This window comes from Callithrix jacchus, chromosome 7, assembly GCF_049354715.1.
Source record: "Callithrix jacchus isolate 240 chromosome 7, calJac240_pri, whole genome shotgun sequence".
NCBI lineage: Eukaryota > Metazoa > Chordata > Mammalia > Primates > Cebidae > Callithrix > Callithrix jacchus.
Window position 1 is genome coordinate 83,467,556 of NC_133508.1, and position 17,657 is coordinate 83,485,212.

The window sequence follows — 17,657 nt, forward strand, 5'->3', positions numbered from 1 at the left end:
AGATCACTTCCCCTTTTGGCAGCGGCAGCCGGCGCCGCCTGCCAGTAAGCTGCGCCCCCATTGGTCACTCTCTGGGGTGACGTTACGCCAGGGCGCAAGTCGAGGCGGAGAGGTTGGGCATTAAAGGGACGTTTCTCTGGAGAGGGCTGGGTCGCACCTGCGGGTTAGGGTAGCCCCACCCCCCAGGGGGGGGCCACCCGGACCTGCCGCTCACCTGAGCCGGGTGGAGTTCTGCATCCAGCGGAACGCGGGCGGGGCAGGCAAAGCGCCCGGGCTGTTCGACCTACTTTGAAAGTTCATCGGCCGCCCAGGCCCCCAGGTGTGAACTGGACTAACCAAGCATGAGGCTCCGCCTCTCTGACTCACACACGGGCTGTTTATTAAAAGTTTAGGTGCACTTCACATTAATGAACACATTCATTCAATCAATAATTATTTATTGAGAGCTTACTTACTACGTGTCAGGAGCTGTTCTAGCGCTGGGGATACAGCCATGAACAAAATAACAAGGGTCCTTGTCTTCCTGTATAGCGTAGCCAGATTTAGCAAATAAAAATGTAGGACACCCAGTAAAGTTTGAATTTCAGATAAACAGCAGACAATTTTTTAGCACTAAGACATCCCATGCAACATCTGGGACATCCTCATACTAAAAAATTATTCGTTGCGTATGTGAAATTCAAGTTTAACTGAGCATCCTGTATCTTATCTGCCAATCTATTCCTGCAGTTTATACTCCAGTGGGAGGAGAGCAAGAGTAGGCAAACACATTACATGTCAGGAGGTGATAAGTGTTATGAGGAAAATTGAAACATGGTCAGTTGATGGGGAGGGCCTCTGTGAAAAGGGAACATATAGGCAGATTATCAGAGGAGGGAGGGGAATGAGCTGTGCAGTGGCAGGAAGGGGTGATCAGGAAGACTTGATGTGGCTGGACCAGAAGAGCAAGGAGCAGAGTGGTAGAAAATGAGGTCAGAGAAACATCAGAGGCCAGAGCTTTAGGGCCTGCCTTATGGATCACTGAAAGGACTTTGGGAAAGTACTGGGAGCTTTAAGCTGAGAGGCGGCATACTCTGGCTTTTTTTTTTTTTTTTTTTTTTAAGAATCACTGGGCGGGGCGCGGTGGCTCACACCTGTAATACTAGCTCTTTGGGGGGCCGAGGCAGATGGAGCATGAGGTCAGGAGATCGAGACCATTCTGGCCAACATGGTGAAACCCCGTCTCTATTAAAAATACAAAAAATAGCTGTGTGTGGTGGTGTGCACTTGTAATCCCAGCTGCTTGGTAGGCTGAAGAAGGAGAAATGCTTGAACCTGGTAGGCGGAGGTTGCAGCGAGTTGAGATCGCGCCACTGAACTCCAGCCACTGCACTCCAGCCTGGGCGACAGAGTGAGACTGTCTCAAAAAAAAAAAAAAAAAAAAAAAATCACTTTGGCTACCTTGAAGTAAAAGGTCGGGGAGAGTGAGGAACATAGGAGAGGCGTTTGTTACAGTCAAGCTAGAGATGATGCTGATAGGTTAGAGAGGCAGTAGCAGAAATGGAGAGCATTCTGGATGCTTCTTGAAAATAGAGCTGACTATTTTTGCTGATAGATTAGAGGAAAGGTGTGAAGAGACGAGACATCATGGATAACTCCAGGGTTTGGAGGTGGAAAAACTGGAAGCAGAGAATTGCTCTTTTTGAGATGTGGAAGACCAGGTTTGGGACAAGTTTGAGAAGCCAATTCAATGCTATGTATAAAATTTTTCATTTTGGTGCTGCAAAGAAAAATTAGTACTGGGACAAAGGATCTCTTAGTGAAGCAATTTTTTTTTTTTTTAACTTTCTGCAGAAAGGGTACTCCTATTAGCAATCTTGTCAGGAGGATACAATGAACAAAGGAAAGCAGACATATTTATTTCTTATGGATTTGAGTTTGTTCTTACTGCTGTGTCTGATCTCCATTGGCTGGAGCCAGACTTCACAATTTAAACTAAAATCCGATTGGCTAATAACTTGAAACTTTTTAAAACAGGTAAAAGCAATGGAGAGCAAAAAAAAAAAAAAAAAAAAAGGAAGTCCAAATAAGGAAGGGGCATAGGCTGTGAGCTGGAACATACCTGTGAGCACATCCAGCACAGTTATATTGGTTAAAGCACAAGGACATAGAATGTACTATGTGCCTGTTAGCATGTCTAACAGCTACATAGGATAGGGCTTCTAGCAAAAAAAGCAAGAAGGCTTTTGAAGAAAGTGTTTAAAACGAACTATTATTTCTAACACATCAATTTTTCTTAAGAAAGGAAACTTTGAAGAGGAACTTTTCTATTTCCCACAATTTTCCTCCTCTTTTACTTTATGGTTCCTCTTCAAACTTGTAGAACATATCTTGACTCAAGTGTTCTGTTTGAGTTTCTACGAGAAGTAACTTTTCTGAATAAGTTTGGGGAGGGTTTGAGGAGATTTTAGTAAGTTCTGTGTTTACTAGTCTTTGTGCTAGCCCTTGGATTCATGGTATAATACAGCACCCAACAAGAAGGAGTATACTTATTACAGTTGCTAAAGAAGTAAGAATTGAGGCTTTGGTCTCTTTCCATTGCCCAAACCAACTTCAGAGCCAATTTGAAATAGGGTTGTTAATGCCGGATTTTTTGCTAACTCATTTGGTAAGGCAGTAAGCCCTTGGAGGGCTTTTGTTATGCTTCCATCGGGAGCAGTGTTGTTTGGGATAAAGGTGCAACACTGAGTTTTGATCATAACACAAACACCACGTTTTTCTGCTAATATCATATCTAAAGCTATCCTGTTCTCCCAGGCCATTTGACTAGCAGATCTTAATCGTTCAGCTATTCCTTTAACAGCATCTTTGTATCAGTAGATGATACAAATCGCTGCTGGCTGTAATAATTGTAGTTTATCAAATCTACATTTTTTATTAATTGTGCCCACCAAAACAACATTGACTCAAATCCTGCAGTATTTGATTTCTGGCTTTAAATTTTTCTGGTACTCTTCAAGGAACTCCAATGGCATCTAAATAGATATGGGAATTAAAAGACCCATAAGGGGCTGCTTCTTTTGAGGCTTCTCTTATTTGCCTATGTTGTATTTTCTCTATTTCTGGTTGATGAGATGGCAGGGTAAAAGGGATATCCAGTTGAACTAGAGCACACGTACTGCTCCAATTATTTGGCAGCGTGACCAGTAAAGTCCTCCACAATACCACCATACATCCGCTTGGGGATGAATAAGGGCAGACTGATGGGTCAGCTGTTGGAAGTGCCTGACTTCCCTGCATCCTGTTTAGTTTCCAAGGAACACTAAGTTCTCCCCTTGTCATGAGATACGTGAGGCAAACTTTGCTTTGGGTGATGGAGTCTGTATGGCCCTCAGGGGCTGACCCACAGGATGCTGAACTTCAGAAAATAGCAAAGAAAGAGCTTAGCACAATTCATTATCCCAGGTGGTGGAATCTTGAAAAAGAGCTACCATGCACTCCATGTGTGCTTGATTCGAGGACCATTCTAGTGGAAAGGGAACAATCTGGCCCTCTGGTCTACTGTGTGCACAAGTGTAACAGTTGCTTTTATTTAAAACGTGGATGGAATATTTAATCCATTCGAGCCAGGCATTTGCCTCTTGGTATCCTGTTTTCGTAGCTATTGTCTGTCTTAGGTCTTTTATTTCCACTATTCAAATAGAGGCTGTTTGGTATTCCCATTGAGAGTTCTCTGGGCACAGGTTGGGGCCTGAAATATCAATTGGGAAGTCATCAGATATAAATGGAATGTAAAGCAAAGTGCTTTGAGCTACTTGGAAGAAAGTCACTTAAGTTAATTTTTATGCCCGTTATTCTTATTGTGGCAATTACATTGCCCTTGTCTAAGGATACTCTGGCTAAGCCTGGGCCTGTATTTGATTTGTTTTTAAGTGTCTAGCCCAGAGGTATGCTCCTAAATAACAATGACCCAGTAAATATGTGATGACTACATACATGGGCAGTGTTGCAGAGAGGAATCCGTGGAATTTTCAAATAGCAATCAAGAAACCTGGGACTCAATCATGCCTCTACTCCTTCCTGGGTCCATCAGCATGGAAGCTATTTAGTTTCTCTGAGCTTCAGTTTTCTTCTCTGTAAAATGGGGATAAACACCTATTTCACAGGGCAATGAGATGATTGCTAAAGTGTTTTTGAAGCCCCAAGTCCTGGTGTAATTGTTTTGTTTTTATTGTCCCCTTTTGTTTCTAGAGCTGCATTGCCCAATACAATAGCCACTAGCCACATGTGGAAATTTAAATCTACGTTTAACATAATTAAAACAAAATAAAAATTTTAAATTAGTTCCTCAGTATCATTGTCCACTGTGTCCACTGTGTCCAGTGGCCGTATGTGACTACTGGCTATCAGGCAGCACGGAATAGTACAATTCCACCCCACAGAAAGTTTTATTGGAGAGTTCTTCACTAGTGCTTCACTGAAGGAATGGGGATAGACAGGTGAGGCTCCTGACTTCAGGAACCATTTCACAAACATATCCTGTGGTCACCAGAAGCCCCATGCAGGAGAGGTGGCTGGCCCAAGGGTGGAGTGGCCCTCTTGTGTTGTAGATAATACATTATGTCCCGGGGAACTAGGGACTGAGGAACCCAGGGGAATGGAGCAGGGCTAAGGACATACCACCACAGCTGCAGGGACTTCTGGTCAGGGAGTAGCATGGATATGCTTTACAGGCCCTGTGCTCCCTGCAGGTGGAGGTCTCTCCCAGGACTGGCCAGTGGGATGGTCATGGGTGGGGCAGCTGCAAGAGTAGAACTGACAAACAAGGGGATGCTTCTGCTGGATCTGCCTCTTGGTCCTTCTGTCTGTCTGTTTGCTTATGATCTGTAGATAACCCCCTTCCTGTGTTGCGTAAACATCACACAGGATGTGGTTACCCGTTGAAAGTTACTGGCCAGGTGTTTCTCTTCCCTCAGGAGCTCTTGGATACCTCTCTGGCCTCTTTCCTCAGACCTGGGACCCTCAAGGCCAGGGATTAAGCCACCCCACTCAGAGCAGGGGCTTTTGCTGCCCTGCTGCACCAGGACTCACAAGGTTGTGATCTATCTTCTCCTTCGGAAATGTTCATATTATGATCCTGGGGAGTCCTGTTAACCTATTCAAAACTTGCCTGAAATGCAATGTGAACTTGGGGAGGTCACTTTAGATTTCTGGTACTTCAGAGTTTCTGTCTGTGATATGGGGATGATAATATTCCTAGCCCAGCCTTCTGCTTTGCATTGTTTAGGGCAGGGAGTAGCATGGATCTGCTTTACATGCTGTGAAGTGTCATGCAGAGTGGGTACTTTTCTGCTGGCAGCTCTATGGGGAAGGTAGGCAAAGATGGTTTCCCTGTGTTCAAATCATAGCCTATGTAACTGGCAAAGCCAAATCTTGAGACCCTGTGCTAGTTTGGAAGACTCCACAGAGTGCTTTCACTTGGGTAAGCTGAGGCACAGAGTAGGGGCAAACTTGCCCAGGGTCATGGTCTGAAATTGGATCCAGCTCTCCTAATTCCTGAGATGAAAGCTCCTTAAGATCTTAGAGTCCTCTCCTGTCTGAGATCTAACTCTGTGTCTGAACATTGCCACTTGGCAGCTGTGTGATCCTGGACAAATTATTGAGCCTCTCTGAGCCTCAGTGTCCACTATGATTGCCACCTAAGTGAAATGGTGGCAGTCATAGTACCCAGGACTGGCTACATAATTTATGAAAACCAGTGCAAATGAAAACGCAGGGTTCCTTTTCTCTCTCCGCTGTCTCTCTCAACCTGTCATGCTGTTGTATTCCCTTAGGCCTGGTGATACAAGGTGAGTGTAGAGCCTCACATGAGACAGGTAAGAGGCCTGCTTCATGACTTGGCATGCAAATTCTCTTCCTCTCCCAGTGCCGGCACCCAGGACCCTGCCTGGGATGGAGTTGTGGTGGTGGTAGGGGTGTGGGATGTGTAGGGGGAACAGAGCTGAGAACCCATGTCAGGGAGGAGAAGGTGGTGAGGTGAAGGGAGGCGGGACCAAGTGTGAGCCAAGGCTCTGAATACCCAGTGAGTGCTCCACTGCTCCACCCAACTTTACTTATAAGACACAAATTAAAAGATGTAATGATGAAGAATTTCAAGGTGGTGACCACAGAGCATTAAACCCCAAGTACAGGACACCCTTCTGAGTGGGGGACCCTGTGCAGCTGCTCTGGTCATATATCCATGAAAGTAACCCTAGAGTACTTAACTCACAGAGTATCTGCACAGAATTGACTAAAAATTAGTAAATGGGATTTATTATAGATTTATTGAATGTGATTTTTCAGATAACCCAGTTGTGGGAAAACATCTTCATTTACTTAAGGGAAAGCACTGCTTCCACTTGGTCACAAGGGCCCTTTTTGACATGATCTTTTTTGATACTTTGCTGTGGCTGAGGTTGGGGGAAGGAACAGATATGAACATTTAAACATATTTAGGTATCGCACATTTTTGTGTTACTCTTCAATGCAGTAAGTCACTCATCACTAGGCAAGCATCTTATTCTTCCCCTAACCAAGAAGGAAACTGTTGCTCAGAGATTGAAACAGGCTTGCCCAGGGACCCACAGTATGTCAGTGGCAGATGCTGGGGCTTGAATCTGGATCTCTCTGCCTCTGAAGCCTGAGTTCTGCACCCAGTGCCCAGTGCCATGCTGGCAGAGCCCGCCTTTGTCAGCAGCTCTTCTGAAAGGGACCACCAGCTGAAGCCTCTCAGCTCTCCTGGGATGGCCTCATCTACTTCTCCCAGCCCCTTCCCATTCTTTCTGCTGCTATGCCGGCAGCTGCATCCTGTGCCCTGATGAGGGGCCTAAGGACAATGGGAAGGGGAAGGATTGGATGGTAGGAAAGGGGCCAAGCACGAAGCTCAACAATGGCTTCTCTGCCGGTGGGTCCCAAACAGCCGGAAACAGCAATAGGTTCACAGCATTATTGTGGGCAGGGGTGAGGGCTGCCCCTGCTGAGATTTTCTTTCTATTCCAGGCACATCCTCCTCTGAATTGCCATAAGGTTTTGTGTCTCTGCCACGTAGTGGCCTCAGTTTCCCCATCTATGTGTTTTTAGCATCCAAAACAGGGCCCAGTGCTGGGGGAGGGATGGGAATCTTCCGGAGCTCTTTGCTTAATTAAAAGAGCAAATGAGATGCTAAAGACTCTAAAGAGTTCCCAGGCATTGCCCTTCATCTTGATGATCCTATTTATCCAGCCATCCATCAAACCTGCCCTGGTGAGCCCCTACTGTGTGTGAGGTCCTGGAGAACACAAGTTATGGTTGGGGTCACCCCTGCAGGAGTAGAACACAAGTAATACTAGGGCTCACCCCTGCAAGAGTTCCTAGGAAGCAAGCAATGCTGTCTCCCTGTACTCCCCATGCTCCGCACCCTGTAAATGTCATAGAAAGGTTTATAGTGGGGGCTGGGGCAGGGGTGGGAGAGGAATAACAAGCTGGGAGTGACTAGCTTTATTTTAGGATGATAATAATAATCCTGGGAGGAAAGAATCTGTACTGTGACCTCCCCCGCTCCTGCCCCTGCCTCCACTCCTACTCCTTCCCCTGGGGCTTGAGCTAGAGTGAAGGCTGCAGCTGGCTATGGAGGGAGCCCAAGGCCAGCACCCCTGGGTTTGAATCTGAGCCTCTTCACTCACTAGCTGTGTGATCTTAGGCCAGTTTTTTTCTCCTCTCTGAGTCTCTTCCTCATCTGTAAATTGGACCCAACAGTGCTGGCCGCCTGGCATTTCCTGTGGTAAGAATTAAGTTTAAATGGTGGGCATTAAAAGGCTTCGGGGAGAATTGCTAAGGCGCTGAGTGAATAGGGAGGCCAGGAATGGAACCTCTGAGGAATCCATCGGAACTAGAAAACCTAAACAGCATAGAGCGGGAGAGAAGGTGATTGGATAGTGAAGGGAGGGCTCTTCTGACTGAGGAAGGGTCTGTGTGCATGTGCATGTGTGTGCCTATGGGCCTGTGCTCCCACTATCAAGGCTGGGTGTTTGTGGATGAAATACACAGTGGGACATGCTGAGTCAGCAAGGCTGTGTGAGAGACCACCCCCCCCAGCCCCCTCCAGAGAAGGCTGCCTGGGCCCTCCTGAGTTCTCTTCTGAGGGAATAACACTGGCTCTGTGTTTCTGAGTCTAACTGGAGCTCCAGCTCCATCTGCTACCAGCCCTTCTCCACCTAAGACTGGCACAAGGGAGACGAAAAGAGAGGCACAGCTTTGTGCTGCCCTCTGCTGGTTTCTTGGACACCGTGCTTCTTAGATGGGGACAATTTCCACACACACGAGTCACCTACATTAATCCCCGTGTTGAGTGGTGGGGACATACAGATAAGGTCCATTTCTGCTGTGTGTGTGTAGGGGTGTGTGTGGGGGGGGAGGGGGGGGAGAGAGAGAGAGAGATCAACAATATGATGTAAGATGCAGAAAAGATAGGAATAGCATGAGGGAAAGTTTTCAAAATGTAATCATGTCATGTCATGTCATTCATTCATTCATTCATTCATTCATCCATTCTATGTTTATTGTATTCCAAAACATAATTTTTGTTTTTGGAGCTATAACATGGAACAAAATGTATAAAAATTCCTATCTGCATGGACTCTACCTTCTAATAGAGAGAAACAATTAGTAAGTAAGACAGATAGGTAAATAGATAGTGTTGGATGATGAGTACTATGGAGAAAAATAAAGCAGGAATGGAGGACAGGGAGCATTGTTGGGATGATTGCAACTCTTGTGTAACATTTGAGTAAAAACCCAAAGGAGAGAAACTTTGTCTTCTGAACGTGACGGAGCAACTGGCACTGGACCTTCTGTCCTGCATAAATAACTAGACAACTGGAAAAGTGTATGAAACAACTAATTAGACATCAGACAGCAGTTAGCATGGAACTATGATCCCTGAGAGAAGGAAACAAGCAAAGTGGGCTTGATTCTCACCCTCGCTTTCTGTCTGAAGGCACTTTTGGACAGAGCAGGGAGGGGAAATCCAAGTAGATCATAGGGGTCTTTTTGTGTTGAAGATAGAGATCTTGACATTAAGAGAGTGTGTGGCACTATAATTTGCAGGAAAGAGTACCGGAGAGGAAGAAGATACTCAGAAAAAGAGCTCCAGAAATCTGTATAGGGTTCTCTTTTGAGTTGTTGTCTAAATACTGAGTTGTGCATGCATATGGTAAAACTCCATGAGTGTGGGCAAATAAAAGCTACTGGGGAGCTATAAGCTGAACAATTTTCAGAGTTCAGACAGGGCTGAGAGACATTGTCACACCAGTTGGAGAGCAAAGAGAGCTTCTTGAACACCCAGAACTTTCAGTAGAGGTCTTGGTAGTAGGGCTAAACTAGCCCTAGAGTAAAGTCTACTCTAGCACCATCCTAATAAGGCTTAAACAAAAGCCTTACAAGGAACAAGCTGATGAGCAAGTGAGTTAACTCCTACCAAAACAAAACAAAATTCAACATTATTGAAAGAAAGGAACAAAAATTCAGACCCTCAACAATAGAACATTCACAATGTCCAACATTGAATAAAATTAGGTATATAAAGAAGCAGGAAAATATGACCTATAAACAGGAGAAAAATCACTCTATAGAATAGATTCAGAAATGATAGGAATGGTGGAATTAGCAGACACAGATTTTGAAGCAACATTCTAAATATTCATTAAAAGGTTTAAACAAAAACATGAACATAATGAAGAAAGAAGTAAAAGTTATCAAATGGAACTTCTGGAGTTTAAAAGTATAATATCTGAATTTAAAATGCACCATATAGCTTAACAGTAGATTATATAGTATATAAGCATATACAGTGTATATAGCAGTTATATGCTAAAGAAGAAAAGATCAGTGAACTCAGAGACATAGCAATAGAGAATATCCAAACTATAGCACAGAAAGAAAAAAAGACTTGAAAAAAGAGCCTTAGTATTTGTAGAACATTATCAAATGGCCTAATTTATGTGTAACTGGGTCTTAGAAAGGCTAGGGGCAGAAAACTATTTAAAGAAGTAATTGTCTAAAGTTTCCAAACATGAAGACCAAAAACAATAATCTTGGGAAGCTTAACAAATCTTAAACAGGATAGACACACAGAAGACCATACCAAGGTACACAAGGTACATTTTAATTAATTTACAAAAATACAAATGATAAAAATAAGACATTAAAAGGAGACAGAAGAAGACATATATTATATACAAGGGAATAAAGTAATGATGAACACTCATTTATCATTGACCAAAAGACAATGGGATAACAACTTTAAGGAGCTAAAAGGAAAAAAAAAGTCAAACTAGAATTCTATGTCCAGTGACAATACTCTTCAAAATGAAGGTTAAAATAAAGACATTTTCAGATAAACAAGAGCTGAGAGGATTTATGTCACCAGTTCTGCACTATAATAAATATTAAAGGAAATTCTTCAGGTGATAGTAAAATGAAACCAGCTGAAAAATTTAAACTATACCAAGGAATGAAGAGTACTGGGAATATTAAATCCAGAGCCATTTTTCTGAGTTAAAAATTTAAAAAAATGGATTACTTGGAGCCAGAGTAAGAATGTATTATGGTGTTTATAAAATGTAGAAGGAAAACAACAAAGGATTGTATGGAAAATATGAAAACATATTGTTGTGTTTCTTCAATATGCATGAAGTAGTAGAATATTGTTTGAAGGTAGGTTTCAATAAGTTACAGTTGTATATGGCAAATCCTAGAGAAACTGCCAAAACCAAAAATTAATGACTAATGAGCTAATGCTGGAAATAAAATGAAATAGTAAGAAATATTCAACCCAAAGGATGCCAGGAAAAGTGAACAAAAGACATACCAAAATTTGAGAATAGTGACTAAAATTACGTAGAAGAAAATTTTAGAGTTCTAAATGCTTATATCAGAAGAGAAGAAAGGTTGAAAGATAATTATCAAAATCTCTGCCTTAATACACTAGAAAAAATGAGCAAATTAAACTTAAAATAAATAGAAGGAAGGAAATAATAAAGATATGAGTGGAAATTGAATAGTCAACAAACAATAGAAGCAAACTGAATCAAGGCTGGTTCTCTGAAAAGATCAATAAAATTAGTATGCCTCTAGCTCTACCAGTAAATAAAAAAAAGAGAGAAGTCACAAATGACCAGTATGAGGAATGAAAGAGGGAACATCACTATGTATCTTTCAGACATAAAAAGGTACGACAATATTTTGAAAAAACTTTCTGCCAATAAGTTTGACAACTTAGATGAAATGGACACATTTCTTGAAAACCACAAACTGCCAAAGCACACTCAAGAAAAAAAAAATAGACAATGTGAATAGTCCTGTGTTTATTAAATAAATTAAATTTGTAATTAAAATATTTACCCCCACCAAAAAGAAAATAATAAGGGAAGAGAAAAGCCAGACCTATATAGCTTCACTGGTGAATCCTATTTAACATATGAGAAAGAAATAATGTTAATCTAACACAAACTAGTTGAAAAAACATGGGAGGAGGGAAATTTTCCAGCTAATTTTTGTATTGTCTTGACATTAAAACTAGCCAAAAACATTACAAGGAAAGAAAAGTACAGATTATGTTCTCTCACAAAAAAGATGCAAAAATATTTTTAAAATATTACCAAATTGAAACCTGCAGCATATGAAAAAGATACATTATGACCAAGTGGTGTTCATCTTAGAAATGCATCTGAAACAATGTATCATTGGAAAAATCAGTTTAATTCATGATATTATAGAATAAAAGAGGAAAACAATATGATTATCACAATATATGCAAAAAAGACATGTAACAACATTCATCATCTAGTCTTCACAAAACCCTAAGCAAATTAAGAATAGAAGGGAACTTTTTCAATGTGATAAAAATCATTTAAAAAAGGCTACAGCTTTTTATACTTCATACTGAAAGAGAGAATACTTTTCCTCTTGGATTGTAAACAAGGAAAGGATGTCTGTTCTTACCACTTTTATTCAACATTGTACTGAGGCCTAGTCAGTGCCATAAAAACACATAGCTAGATATAAGACATAAAACTATTTTTATTTATTGATGATATAATCACATAAATAAAACTTTTAGGAAGAGCTACCCAGAGAAGATGGTGCTGTAGGACCAACTCAGGATTGCAGCTCCCAGTAAAAGCGCAGACGGTGAGTGGATGCCGCATTTCCAGATGGATCTTTATTGCCCGCAGACCAGGAGATTCCCAGGTCTAGGAGCCCCACGGTCCACCAGCATGGCTGTTTGGGCCGGCACAGCTGTTTGGGCCAGCACTGCAGTGCAGCAGCACTCTGTACAAAATGTACTGGTTTGGTTGCCCTGTTAAACTGGCAATTGGAGATTTCAGAAGGCAGATTAGCACATTCATCTGATTAAACGGGACAAACAGAAAGCCAGGCCAGGAGATTCCCGAGCAGCAACGTTGTTTCAGCTGGCGCAGTGGGTTGCCACATGGGAAATCACACAGATCCTGGTGCCCTTTCAGCAGGCGACTGGAACACCTGGGAGAGAGTCAACTGTTCAACTTCAAAAAAAAAAAGGGCTCTGAGGCAGGGAGCCAGGTGATCAGGCTCGGTGGGTCCCACCCCCACAAAAACAAACAAAACTGCAATTGGAAACGCTCCGGGTTGAGAGTTTCACGGCAAGCACAGCTGAACCCAGGATGGTGCAGCTCAGTGGGGGAGGGGCGTCTGCCATTACTGAGGCACTCGACTCCTATGGAGGTACTCTGCCATTGCTGACACAGCCTGCCATAACAGAGAGAGTCTGCCAATACAGAGGTGGGCCACCATTACCATGGCAGTTCTAACCACACCCATATAAACAGGACTACAGGGAATTACACATGGCAGCAGGGCAGAGTGCACAGCAGCAGGGTGGAGCCCAGAGCAGCTCAGCATAGCCACTACAGGCAGGCAGTGACTAGACTGCCTCCTTGCTGGGCAGGACAGTGCAATGTATACTCATAAATAAAACCCTAACCCCCAGGACAGAGCACCTGAGGAAAAAAAAGGGGCTTTATGAGTTCTTCTGCAGCAGACTTAAATGTACCTGCCTAGCAGCCCTGAATGAACAACGGAGCTCACAGCTCAGCACTTGAGCTCCTATAAAGTACAGACTGTCTCCTCAGCAGCTCCCTGACCCCCGTATATCCAAAGAGTCACCTCACAAAGGACTGATCAGACTGACATTTGGCAGGCATCATTCAGGGACAAAGATAGCAGAAGAAGAAACTGGTAACAACCCTCATGGTTCTGCAGCTGCTACAGGTGTTCCCCAGGCAAGGAGGGCCTGGAGTGGACCTCAGTAGTCCTACAGCAGAGGGGCCAGACTGTTAGAAGGAAAACTAAGAAACAGAAATACTTCATCATCAACAATCTGGACGTCAACTCAGAGACCCAAGAGGAAAATCAGCAATTACTCAGAAAACAGGTGGATAAATCCGCAGAGATGGGAAGAAACCAGCGCAAAAGGAGGAAAACACCCGAAACCAGAACACCTTGCCTCCTACAAGGGACCACAATGCCTCACCAGCAAGGGAACAAAGCTGGATGGAGAATGAGTGTGATGAAATGACAGAATCAGACTTCAGAAGGTTAGTAATGAGAAACTTCTGTGAGCTAAAAGAACATGTTCTAACTCAATGCAAAGAAACTAAGAACCTTGAAAAAAGATTTGAGGAAATGATAAAAAGAATGGGCAACTTAGAGAGGAATATGAGTGAATTGAAGGAGCTGAAAAACACAACACAAGAACTTTGTGAAGCATGCACAGGTTTCAACAGCTGAATTGACCAAGCAGAAGAAAGGATATCAGAAGTCGAAGATCAACTCAATGAAATAAAATGAGAAGGCAAGATTAGAGAACAAAGCGCAAAAAGTAATCAACAAAGTCTCCAAGAAATGTGGGACTATGTGAAGAGATCTAATCTACGTTTGATAGGTGTACCTGAATGTGACGAAGAGAATGAATCCAAGCTGGAAAATACTCTTCAGGATATTATCCAGGAAAATTTCCCCAACCTAGCAAGGCAGGCCAATATTCAAGTCCAGGAAATACAGAGAACACCACAAAGATATTCCGCAAGAAGAGCAACCCCAAGGCACATATTTGTCAGATTCACCAGGGTTGAAATGAAGGAGAAAATACTAAGGGCAGCCAGAGAGAAAGGTCGGGTCACCCAGAAAGAGAAGCCCATCAGACTCACAGCATATCTCTCAGCAGAAACTCTACAAGCCAGAAGAGAGTGGGGGCCAATATTCAACATCCTTAAAGAAAAAAACTTTCAACCCAGAATTTCATATCCACCAAACTGAGCTTCATAAGTAAAGGAAAAATAAAATCCTTTGTGAACAAGCAAGTACTCAGAGATTTTGTGACCACCAGGCCTGCTTTACAAGAGGTCCTGAAAGAGGCACTACACATAGAAAGGAACAACCAGTACCAGCCATTCCAAAAACATACCAAATGCTAAAGAGCATCAACAAAATGAAGAATCTGCATCAACTAACAGGCAAAACAGCCAGCTAGCATCAAAATGGCAGTATCAAATTCACACATAACAATACTAAGCCTAAATGTAAATGGGCTAAATGCACCAATCAAAAGATACAGACTGGCAAATTGGATAAAAAGCCAAAACCTATCACTGTGCTGTATCCAGGAAACCCATCTCACATGCAAGGATACACAAAGGCTCAAAATAAAGGCATGGAGGAACATTTACCAAGCAAATGGAGAACAAAAAAAAAGCAGGAGTTGCAATTCTTGTCTCTGATAAAATAGACGTTAAAGCAACAAAGACCAAAAGAGACAAAGAAGGACATTACATAATGGTAAAAGGATCAGTGCAACAAGAGCTAACGATCCTAAATATATATGCACCCAATACAGGAGCACCCAGATACATAAGGCAAGTTCTTAATGACTTACAAAGAGACTTAGACTCCTACACAATAATAGTGGGAGACTTTAACACCCCCTTGTCAATATTAGACAGATCTATCAGACAGAAAATTAACAAGGATATCCAGGACTTGAACTCAGACCTGGAACAAGCAAACCTGATAGACATTTACCGAACTCTCCACCCCAAATCCACAGAATATACATTCTTCTCAGCACCACATCACACCTACTCTAAAATTGACCACATAATTGGAAGTAAATCACTCCTCAGCAAATGCAAAACAACTGAAATCACAACAAACAGTCTCTCAGACCATAGTGCAATCAAGTTAGAACTCAGAATTCAGTAACGAACTCAGAACTGCACAGCTTCATGGAAACTGAACAACTGGCTATTGAATGTTGATTGGATAAACAATGAAATGAAGGCAGAAATAAAGATGTTCTTCAAAACCAACGAGAACGAAGACACAACATACCAGAATCTCTGGGACACATTTAAAGCAGTCTCTAGAGGAAAATATATAGCAATAAGTGCCCACATGAGAAGAGTGGAGAGATCCAAAATTGACACCCTATCATCAAAATTGAAAGAGCTAGAGGAGCAAGATCAAAAAAACTCAAAACCTAGCAGAAGACAAGAAATAACTAAGATCAGAGCAGAACTGAAGGAGACAGAGACACGAAAAACCCTTCAAAAAATCAATAAATCAATAAATCCAAGAGCTGTTTTTTCTGAAAAGATCAACAAAAGACAGACCACTAGCCAGACTGATAAAAAATAAAAGAGAGAATAACCAAATAGATGCAATAAAAAATGATAAAGGGGAAATCACCACAGATTCCACAGAAATTCAAACCATCATCAGAGAATATTATAAACAACTCTATGCACATAAACTAGTAAACCTAGAAGAAATGGATAAATTCCTGGACGCTTGTGTCCTCCCAAGCCTAAACCAGGAGGAAGTCGAAACTATGAATAGACCAATAACAAGGTCTGAAGTTGAGGTAGTAAATAAGAGCCTACCACACAAAAAAAGCCCAGGTCCAGATGGGCTCACAGCCGAATTCTACCAGACACACAAAGAGGAACTGTTACCATTCCTTTTGAAACTATTCCAAATTATCCAAAAAGAGGGAATCCTTCTCAAATCATTTTATGAGACCAACATCATCCTGATACCAAAACCCAGCAGAGACTCAACAAGAAAAGAAAACTTCAGGCCAATATTCATGATGAACATAGACACAAAAACCTTCAATGAAATACTGGCAAGCTGATTGCAACAACACATCAAAAAGCTTATCCACCATGATCAAGTGGGATTCACCCCGAGGATGCAAGACTGGTTCAATATGCAGAAGTCTATAAACGTAATTCACCACATAAACAGAACCAAAAACAAGAACCACATGATTATCTCAATTGATGCAGAGAAGGCCTTTGACAAAATTCAACAGCCCTTTATGCTAAAAACCCTTAATAAACTCGGTATTGATGGAACGTATCTCAAAATAATAAAAGCGATTTACGACAAACCAACAGCCAATATCATACTGAATGGGCAAAAACTGGAAGCATTCCCTTTGAAGTTGGGCACTAGACAAGGATGCCCTCTCTCACAACTCCTATTAAATATAGTACTGGAAGTTCTAGCCAGAGCAATCAGGCAAGAAAAAGAAATAAAGGGTATTCAAATAGGAAAGGAGGAAGCCAAATTGTCTCTATTTGCAGACGACATGATAGTATATCTAGAAGACCCCATCGTCTTAGCCCAAAAACTCCTGAAACTGATAAACAACTTCAGCAAAGTCTCAGGATACAAAATCAATGTGCAAAAATCACAAGCATTCCTATACACCAATAGCAGACTTAAAGAGAGCCAAATCAAGAACGAACTGCCATTCACAATTGCTACAAAGAGAATAAAATACCTAGGAATACAACTAACAAGGAACATAAAGGACCTCTTCAAGGAGAACTACAAACCACTGCTCAATGAAATAAGAGAGGACACAAACAGATGGAGAAACATTCCATGTTCATGGTTAGGAAGAATCAAGATCGTGAAAATGGTCATACTGCCCAAAGTAATTTACAGATTCAATGCTATCCCCATCGAGCTACCAATGACCTTCTTCACAGAACTGGAAAAAACCACCTTAAACTTCATATGGAACCAAAAGAGAGCCCTCATAGCCAAGTCAATTCTAAGCAAAAAGAACACAGCGGGAGGCATCACACTACTGGACTTCAAACTATACTACAAGGCTACAGTAATCAAAACAGCATGGTACTGGTTCCAAAGCAGAGATATAGACCAATGGAACAGAACAGAGGTCTCGGAGGCAACATAACATATCTACTACCATACAATCCTGGATAAACCTGACAAAAACAAGCAATGGGGAAAGGATTCTCTGTTTAACAAATGGTGTTGGGAAAACTGGCTAGCCATGTGCAGAAAGCAGAAACTGGACCCCTTCCTGACACCTTACACTAAAATTAACTCCAGATGGATTAAAGACTTAAACATATAACCTGGCACCATAAAAACCCTAGAAGAAAATCTAGGCAAAACCATGCAGGACATAATAGTAGGCAAGGACTTCATGAACAAAACACCAAAAGCATTGGCAACAAAAGCCAAAATAGACAAATGGGACCTAATCAGACTCCATAGCTTCTGCACAGCAGAAGAAACAG

At 42.1% G+C, this 17,657-nt stretch overlaps 1 protein-coding gene across 1 annotated transcript in view; it reads left to right on the forward strand.

Annotated features, from left to right (window-relative positions):
- Nucleotides 1–7,604: 7,604 nt before the first annotated feature.
- Nucleotides 7,605–17,657, forward strand: part of CYP4X1 (cytochrome P450 family 4 subfamily X member 1) — a 266,175-nt gene continuing 256,122 nt past the window's right edge. The window contains exon 1 of the mRNA XM_054259317.2: nucleotides 7,605–7,780. The gene's annotated coding sequence lies outside the window, so the exon portion shown is untranslated. The remainder of the gene's footprint in view (nucleotides 7,781–17,657) is intronic.